This window comes from Panthera pardus, unplaced genomic scaffold, assembly GCF_024362965.1.
Source record: "Panthera pardus isolate Hobbes unplaced genomic scaffold, ASM2436296v1 HiC_scaffold_27, whole genome shotgun sequence".
Classification (NCBI taxonomy): domain Eukaryota; kingdom Metazoa; phylum Chordata; class Mammalia; order Carnivora; family Felidae; genus Panthera; species Panthera pardus.
In genome coordinates this window covers 28,292,369-28,302,296 of record NW_026526843.1, presented here as the reverse complement: position 1 = coordinate 28,302,296, position 9,928 = coordinate 28,292,369, and the positions used below count along the sequence as shown (strand labels likewise).

The window sequence follows — 9,928 nt, the reverse complement described above, 5'->3', positions numbered from 1 at the left end:
TTCCTTATTCTTAAGTGTAGTATGCTCATTATTATTTAACTTCATCATGATTACTTAAACTCAGGATTATAAATATCAATTATTTTCTTCTTTTAGCCTAAGATTGCTATATGAAGTCTTCATTCTGGATATCTAGAGGCAGCTGAGAAGCTGCTTTTAGTCTAAGGAGTGCTTCAGGAGTCAATGAAATCAATACCAAAAATAGAGGAAGTGTACACATCTTTAGTGATTGTTGTGAATCACCTATGTACTGTCACCTGCACAAATGCTCTTCATGTCTCATTCTTGGTAGAGTATTTTAGAAGAGTACTTCAGTCTTAAGGATGATTATTACCATATTTATTTGAATAGGTGATATGAGACAAAATTGTGGCCTTAGGTTTAGCTTTTGTGACTATTATTCAGACTAGTTGGTTGCTTATAGATTATGAATTCAAGTGTATTACAAAATATATCAAAAGTATCTCTCCAGAGGTATTTCTCACCTTCCACTTCAATGGTATAAAAATGACCCATTAGAATGTCTTCCTGGTTATAGGGTATTAAAGGTCACTGTGGAAATGAAACAGTGTTATGTGAGAAGGGAGGTACAATGAACTACCATCATCCAAAAACACCTGAGTTTGAATAAGAAATGGAATATGGCAAATAATATGGTGCCGGTATATAGTAGTTGAATGATAATTTGTTACTTGAATGTTGAATGGAAGTTTACACAGCTTCAGTGGAAATGGCTCAGAAAGTAGTACAGAAGAACTCAAGTAGAAATAATGGTTCCTCTGCTGGTCTCCATTGATGGAGTGTTCACTGGTCACAGCCTATGGAATGATAACTATCCCAAGTAGAATATATGTGAAAAAATGTGTTGTAACTTTTGCTACTTTGCAAAAGTCACTTAGATTGGAGATTGAATTCTTTAATCTAATTTGAGTTGAATATTTTACCTAGGATGACTGAACGAGAACTAAGTATCCTTAAGGGAGAGAAGAGGTACCAAGTTTTCTAGATTGGGATACATTTATAGCCAGTATCAGCAAGACAATTTTCACCTAAGGTTATAACACAATAGTTATTGGAATGGGGTAACAAGCCTGTTTCATAGTTGACTTTATCTACGGTTGGAGCTTTAGATCAAGAGTTTTCTTGTCTACTTTCATTACACTCTATTTGTGGGAAAATCACTCTGGAGTAAATAGAGTATAAATGTGACCTGAAGTGTAAAGTTAGACTGCCTGGTTTGGGAGCTAGCATCTACCCATTGCAGAGTCTTGAAAAGACAAGAAACAAGAGGAAAGAAAGTGGGCTCCTGTGGTATCATCGTGGCCAGGAGTCAGGAGATCATCCTGAGTAGTGCTCTGCCCAGAAAGGAGAAAAGTTAAGGCAGCTCAAGACGAAGAATGTGGAAAGGGCACCAAAGGATAAGACTGCTTCTGTGTTACTTTACCATGGCTGGCAGGGTATTCTTAGACCCATGAGCTATAGGAAGGGTAGGAGTTTCAGGATATAGCATTGGGTTTGCTTCTACTTTCTCTTCTCACGTCTTGGATTTTATTCTGTCTTCTCTCTATTCCCCTTTGTATAGACCAGAACATTTTGTAATAGTTTTGAATGATGAAAATAGGCTGTAAGTGTTAAAAAAAATGCCAGGAAGTCAAAACTCAGTTCAGAATTTACCTTCGTGCCTTCAAATTTTCATTTTATGAGTAGATATTTTAGTTCTGGAAATTCAAATTACATCATGGATGTCAGGGAAAACCAAATAAAGGTAAACCAATACACTTTAATATATGCTTAAATTTAATGTATTCATTTTTTATTTTAGAAACATATTTAAAAATGTGTGGTTCTTGTCTTTGGTGAGAGAGAAGTTGAAAATAATCTATGCATTCCAGGAAGCATCCCGATTTTAATTAAAAATGCCAGGCTAATTTGTCTCCCTCCCAGAGCTACCGATGTTTTGCCTTTGGGCTGTTGTGTAGACTTGTCTGCCATTTGTCTGAATATAAATAACTCTCATTTTCACACTTGTCTTTTCTTGCAGTTTGTCAAAATGGTTGCTTATAGCGGTAAATTAATTTCATATCTGGAGAGCAGTATATATATAGAGAGAGAAAGCACGAGTAAGTGTGAGAAAGCTTGCATACAATTTCTCAACAAAAGACTATTTTATCTGTTATGTGAAAACAAGCAAACATATTGTCTTGGGGGTCCCCAAGATCACCCTTACATTGGATGATTTGCTGGAAGGACTCACAGAACTTAGAAAAGCTGTAATTATCATTATGGTTCATTACAGTGAAGGGATACAGATAAAAATTAGCAAAGGAGGGACCCCTGGGTGGCTCAGTCACTTAAGTGTCTGACTCTTGGTTTCGGCTCAGGTCAAGATGTTGTGGTTTCATGAGTTCGAGCCCTGTGTCTGGCTCTGCGCTGACAGTGTGGACCCTGCTTGGGATTATCTGTCTCCCTCTCTCTTTGCCCCTCCCCCACTTGCGCACGCTCTCTCTCTCTCTCTCTCTCTCTCTCTCAAAATAAAGAAAAAAAAACAAAAGTAGCAAAGAAAAAAGATGCTTAGGGTAATATCCAGGAAAAACTGGGCACAGGCTTCCAGTCATCCTCTCCCAGTGGAGTCCCACAGACAGCATTTAATTCTTTCTTCAACAATGTGTGATGACATTTGAAAAGTGTTGCCAAATAGGAAAGATTCTTGGAACCTTGGTGGCCAGGATTTTATTAGGAGTCAGTCACATAAGCATTGAGTTCCACGTTACTGACCTTAGCTGGGTCTCCAGCACCACCCTCCTCCCCTCAGATCTAACTGATACAGTGTTGCCTAGGGCCCCAGATAGCAAAAAGAAGTGTTCAAGATAAGTCACAGTGTTAGCATATTGTGTCTGGTGTGGAACAAGGACCCAGCTTTACAAAGATGCTCTCTCAGAAAGTATGTTCCAAGTGTTTGGAGGTAATCTCCCAGAAGTCTATCAAGGGTCATCCTGATGACTTTTGGGTTGTGCAGCATTTGGATAACCTAGGCCCGATGAGTTAGCTCTTTAATGCATGGTCACGGTGCGAAATACAGAGGCTTCTCACATAGTTCTGAATGCTGACTTCTTTCTTTGCGAAAAATGTCAGGGTGGTATGGTTCCTTCCTCCTCAAAATGTTGAAGGCAAGCAGACAATGTTGACTTATCTCGAAGGGGCCTCTTACTGTGGTGTAGGAATTCTAAGTGGAGGTGAGTTGAGGGGTGGACTAACTGGCATTGTGGAGGCCAATACTGGACCCCGGATTTGTGTAGTGACTAGTACCTTCAGTCTGTTGTGTGTTCTGGTTGTTTCTAGAGGCCCCTTGTGACAGTTGCAAATATTTCCTGTAAGGGGAAAGGCAACCTGGTTAACGGTTCTTCTGCTTCATCAATTTCTTGATCGTGTTATACAGCATGTAATCTAGCAGAGAAGAAACGATAAAGATTTGATAGATGGAAACATTTTTATTGGGAAAAAGTAAGAACAAAGGTCTTGGGCACAAAGTGCTAAAAGTGGTAATCTAGTGACCATCCATGGGGATCCCTGAGAATCAAGGCAACATTCTGATGATAGGGTACATGGGGAATTTTTAATCAGTATGAATCCAAGGTGATGATCTGTTTCTCTGACTTCCCAGAATTTTTGGAGGGTAAGCCTTTCTGGTATGATAGGTTTTTAGGCTCTTATGTTAACATGTTAACCTTACATGATGTCAATCATTTAGAAGAATATAATGGATATACAGGATATACGGGTGTCCGTGGCTGCTATGTGAGACTTGTTACCCATGGTAACAAGATTAGTTCCAGATTTCACCTATAGGTAGAACAGGAATGGATACAGTGCTGAGAATTTAAAGGAACATGGCAATTTGATTGCTGAAAGGTGAACGGGAGTGCAAGGCAACATACCTGGTCTCATTCAACATAGACCAGGTTTAGTGAGATGACCAGCATACTTTTCTGTTATGAATGTATCATTTTATATTTAGATAGTCTGAATTGCCTAGAAAATACAAATTTGTAACTCAAATGGTTTTTAGAACTAAACTGAATCCTGTGTGATTTGGAACCTAAATGTATAATAGGGCTCATTTAAGGAGCATTGGGTAAACACAGAATTGAATACACTTGGGCCTTGATTATTAATAGTGATGTCTGAATGTGTTTAATAAACAGAGAATTTCCCAAGAAGAACTTATTGAAACAGTGAGGTATACTAATACATTTTTAGAGCGGGTCAGAATTGACAATTCAGTCTTTTTGTTGGTCTTGGTTCCTTATGGAATATATAATTTTTTTGTGTGTTTCAGATCCTGCTAAGTTGGTTATAAAAAAGGACCTCTTGCTTTTTTGTGTTGTAATTAATTTTTGAAAAAATTTGGATTTTATTACAGAGGGATTGATTCGATATTCATGTGATTTTTCAAATTTGCTTTTAAAATAATGCACTTTAAAGGCTGGATGATTTTACTCAAATAAAAAACTACCTGATTCTAATTATTTTCCCCTCATCTCCTGCTGTCTCCTGTCATCTTTTTTCCCTCCTACTCATCAGTCCATGTATTTATTGAATATTTGTTTAATACCATCCTATTCAGAAGTATAATAGTCATTACATGGGATAAAATGGTGAGTCAAGTTCATGTCTTTTCCTTAAGAATCTCAACAACCTCACCCATATCTAGTGTTAGTCTTTTTGCTTTAGTCATTTTTATGGCTATGAAGTATTCTCTCATTTTGATTTTAATTTGTATTTCTCTGATGATTAATGGTGTTGAGCACCTCTTCATGTGCTCACTGGCTATTCATATACCTTCGTTTTTGAACTTTCTCTTTGGCTAATTTTTAGTGGATCATTTATTTTATTTTATTTTTTAATTGTAGGTAGAAGTTCTAAGTTCTGGATGCAAGTCTTTTGGATATATATATTTGAAAACATTTTCCCATTCTGTGGCTTTTCTCTTTATTCATTTAATGGCATATTTTCACAGAGAAGTTAATTTTGATAAAGAATAATTCTTCAATATTTCTTTCTGGGTTTTTATTTTTTTTGAGAGAGAGAGAAAGAGTACGAGCAGGGGTGAGGGGCAGAGGTGGGGAGAGAGAGAATTTTAAGCATGCTCCACACCCAGTGTGGAGCCCAATGTGGGTCTTGATCCTATGAACCATGAGATCATGACCTGAGCTGAAATTGAGTCAGATGCCCAACCGACTGAGCCACCCAGGCACCTCCATCAATTTCTTTTATGTTTAGTATTTTTGTGTTCCACCTATGAAAATGTGTTCACCAAAGGTAATGAAGACATTCACCTGTGCTTATTTCTAAAAGCTTTACAGTTTTAGCTTTCATGCTTAGATCTATTATCCATCAATTAAATTTTTGTGTATATTGGGATGTAGAAATCAATGTTTATTTTCTTTCAATATTAATAATTTCTAAAAAAATGTTTATGCAGTTATAATTAAAATACAGTGTTACATTAGTTTCAGGTGTACGATATGATTCAACACTTCTCTACATTATTCAGTGCTCATCTCCGTAAAATGCACCCTTGATCTCCACCTGTGACCCATCTTTTTTTTTTCTTTGTTTGTTTTGTTTAGTAGTTTTTTTTCTAAGAGAAGTTTTAGATTTACAGCAAAATTGAGCAGGAAGTACTACCTGTTCACCTGACCACCGCCTCCTCCACTACTATAACACTCCAAATTCTGTGTCCAGTGTCAGGTAGAGAGCAAGCTTCTTTCTCCCCCACAATTTAATAGATTTTATTTTTCTCAAGCAGGTTTAGATTCATAGCAAAATTGGGTGGAAAGAACCCCTGCCCCCTCATATCACCAACTCCTCCATTATCAGAAACAGACTACACCAGGGTGGCACATTTGTTACAATTGATGAACTTACACTGATAAATCATTATTACCCAAGGTACATAGTTTACATTAGGTTTCATTCTTGGTGTTGTATATTTTATGAGTTTTGACAGATTTATAATGACACAAATCCACCATTTTATTTTATTTTATTTAAAGTTCAGTTTATTTATTTTTTAAAGTACAGTTGGGGAGGGATAGAGACAGGGAGAGAGAGAATCCCAAGCAGGCTCTGCACTGTCAGTGCAGAGCCCAATGTGGGGCTTGAGCTCACAAACCATGAGATCACAACCTGACCTGAGATCAAGAGTCAGACGCTTAACCGACTGAACCACCCAGGTGCCCCCAAATCCACCATTTTCATATGCTGAATGGTTTTACTTTGCCAAAAATCCTCTGTATAATCATCCATCCCTCTTTCCTTAACTGGAAACCACTGATCTTTCAGTAGAAAGTGTTCAAAGTTTTGTCTTTTTTAGGATGTCATATATAGTTGAAATCATAGTGTATGTAGCCTTTTCAGATAAGCTTCTTTCACTTAGTGATATGCATTTAAGGTTCCTCCATGTTTTTTCATAGCATGATAACTAATTGATTTTTAGTGTCGAATAATATTCCATTGTCCGGATGCACCACATTTCTTTGTTCACCTACTGAAGGACATCTTAGTTGCTTCTACATTTTGTCAATTACTGATAAAGCTGCTATCAACATCTGTATGTAATGTTTTGCGTGGACCTAATTTTTCTACTCTTTTGGGCAAACATCAAGGAATGCATTTGATGGATCACATGGTAAGAGTATGTTTAGTTTTGTAGGACTGCAAAGTATGTTACTATGTGGGCATTCCATTTTGCATTGCTATCAATAGTGAATGAGAATTAATGTTGCTTTTCATCTTTGCCAACATTTGGTGTTGTCAACGTTCCAGACATTGGCCATTCTAATAGGTGTGTAGTGGAATCTCATTGTTTTAATCTGTAATTCCCTGATGGCATATCATGTTGAGCATCTGTTCGTGTGCTTGTTTGCCAACTGTATATTTTCTTTGGTGGAATGTCTGCACAGTCTTTGGCTAGTTTTTTTTTTTAATTTTTTTTTAACGTTTATTTATTTTTGAGACAGAGAGAGACAGAGCATGAACGGGGGAGGGTCAGAGAGAGGGAGACACAGAATCTGAAACAGGCTCCAGACTCTGAGCTGTCAGCACAGAGCCTGACGCGGGGCTTGAACTCACAGACCGCGAGATCATGACCCCAGCCGAAGTCGGCCGCTTAACTGACCAAGCCACCCAGGCGCCCCTGGCTAGTTTTTTAATCAGATTGTTTTCTCATTGTTGAGTTTTAGGAGTTTCTGGAATATTCTGGGTAACAGTTCATTGTCAGATATGTATTTTGCAAATATTTTCTCCTAGTCTATGGCTTGTTTCCTCATTCACTTGACATTGACTTTCAGAGAGCAGAAGTTTTTAATGTTGCTGAAGTGTAGCTTCTCCCTTCTTTCTTTCATGGATTGTGCCTTCGGTGTTATTCAATATCTATCACCACAGTCAAAGTTGTCTAGATTTCTCCTATGATGTACAAATTTTATAATTGTTTATTTTGCATTTAGTTCTGTGATGCAGTTTGAATTAAATTTTGTGAAGGGTATAATGTTTGTGTCTAGATTCTTTTTGTGGGGAGGTTGGCTATGAATGTCCAGTTGTTCCAGTACTATTGGATGAAGGGTTCATATTAAAAACATAATTGTCCTGTAATTCTTAGATGTTGAAAAGCCTTTCTTTTCCCTAATTGAATTGTTTTGGTGCCTTTTTGAAAATCAATTTACCATATATTGTATGGGTCTGTTTCTGGACTTTTTATTCTATCTATTGATTTGTCTATTGTTCTGATAACCACATGACTTAAGAATTGTATCTTTAAATACAGTAAGTCCTTACTGTTTTTTAATTAAATTTTTTTAAGTTTTTAAATTTATTTTGAGAGAGACAGAGACAGCATGAGCAAGGGTGGGACAGAGAGAGAGAGAGAGAGAATGAATATCTCAAGCAGGCTCCATGCTGCCAGCTCAAACCCATGAATTGTGAGATTATGACCTGAGCTAAAACCAGGAGTTGCATAACTGACTGAGCCACCCAGGTGCCCCTAAATAGAGTAGATGATGTAAGTCTTCTGCCTGTGGATCTGTAGAATTGATATTTTGAAGTTTTACAGTCCATGAACATAATAGATCTCTCAATCTCCTTATGTTTTCTTTAATTTTTGCCATCAATATATTTTAGTTTTCAGTATAGAGACTTTACACAACTTTTCTCAAATTTGTTCTTCAATATTATTATGCTGATGTTATTTATAAACAATATAAGTTTTCTTTCCCAATTTGCTTTCCCCTAGAATAAAGTACAATTGATTGTTGTTTACTGACCTATTAAATTAACAATTTAATTGATAATATTTTAACTTCCATCTCATTGCATTCATTAGGACCTCTAGGGCAATGATGAAATAGAAATGAGAGTGAAATCTTTATCTGATTTTTTAGTTTAGGGACCAAGTGGCCATTATTTCACCATTACATATGATTTTCTTTTGGATGCTATTTATTGAATTATATCACATATTTACTTCTGTTCCTAATTTGCCAAGAGGTTTTTATCAAAATTATGTGCTGGATATTATCAAATGCTTTCTTTACATTTCCTAAAATGGTTGATTGTTATTTTTTTAACCTTTCTTCTGTTAATGTGGTAAGTAAAGTTCTAAAATCAATCTTAAAAAAGATCTTCTATTCTTGGAATAAACTTGCCATAGTCCGTTTTACACGATATAGGATTCAGTTTGTAACTTTTTGTTTAAAGTTTTGCACTTATGTTCTTGAATGATATTGGCATATAATCATCTTTCATAATTTTTGGTTTTGGTCAGGTATTGGTGCTGAAAGTATGGTGATTTCATTAGGTAATTGAACTTTTCTCTCTTTTTATTGTTATTATTTTTTAACTTCTTAGTTTATTAATCCTCTGATGAAAAATCTGCACAGTCTCTGCAGAAAAAGTCACTACAGAATCTTTACTCTTCCTATTGTCCAATCTCCAGCTTACTTTTTATTGGCATCAACATGGGCTTTCACAGTCCCCCTGACTTTCTTTATTCTGCTCTTGTGTTCCTTTCTCTGTTTTCTTGAGCTCTTTTTCTTTTCATACAGGCCATGTCTTGAAAGTCTATGTTTGGGTTCATTTTTCTTTGCATCATCCATGGAATCATAAATCATGGCAAAGCCAGTTGTCTTCCCACCACCAAAATGGGTTCTGATTCAAATACAAAGATGATATCTGGTGTGGTCTTGTACATTTTGGTTAGTTTTTTCCTGAATATTCTGTTTTAGGTACTGTTGCCTTTCTGAGGTGAAGAACATCAATGACCATCTGTCTGTGGTGATGTAGTCGGTTGGTCTTGAACTTTCTGATCTGGATAGTTAGTGTGCTATTCGTGATGGTGGCCAAGCTTCAAGCAGTGAGGGAGGAAAAGAGCTCCCTCTTTTTAAATGTAAGCTGTGTAAGAGTTAAAGATTGCTGATATGATATATTTATGAATCCTTAAATGTTTGGTAAAATTCTCCAGGAAAGGTTCCTGAGCCTGGAGGTTTCTTTGTGGGAACATAATTACAAATTCAATTCCTTTAATAGATTTTTAAATCTTTTTTATTTTGAGAAAGAGAGTGTGTGTGTGTGGGGGGGGTGAGAGGCAGAGGGAGAGAGAGAGAATCTTAAGGAGGCTGAATGCCCAGGGTGGGGTGGGGGTCTGGATTCCATGACCATGAGATCATGACCTCATCCAAAGTCAAGAGTCAGATGTTTAATCGACTGAGCCACCCAGGCACCCTTCCTTTTATAGTTTAAAGTTAGGTAAAAATCTGTCTATTTTGCAGGTTAGGAACAATTTTTCCTCTATACTTCTAGATTATTTGGCTTGTGTAATAATTAAATTGATATAAGACAGGTTTAATGGGAGAAATACAAATTTAGTTTTGTA

General features: G+C 36.6%; 1 pseudogene; it reads right to left on the bottom strand.

Annotated features, from left to right (window-relative positions):
• Positions 1 to 8,993: 8,993 nt before the first annotated feature.
• Positions 8,994 to 9,372, bottom strand: LOC109250683 (40S ribosomal protein S24-like; annotated as a pseudogene).
• Between the last annotated feature and the right edge of the window lie 556 nt (positions 9,373 to 9,928).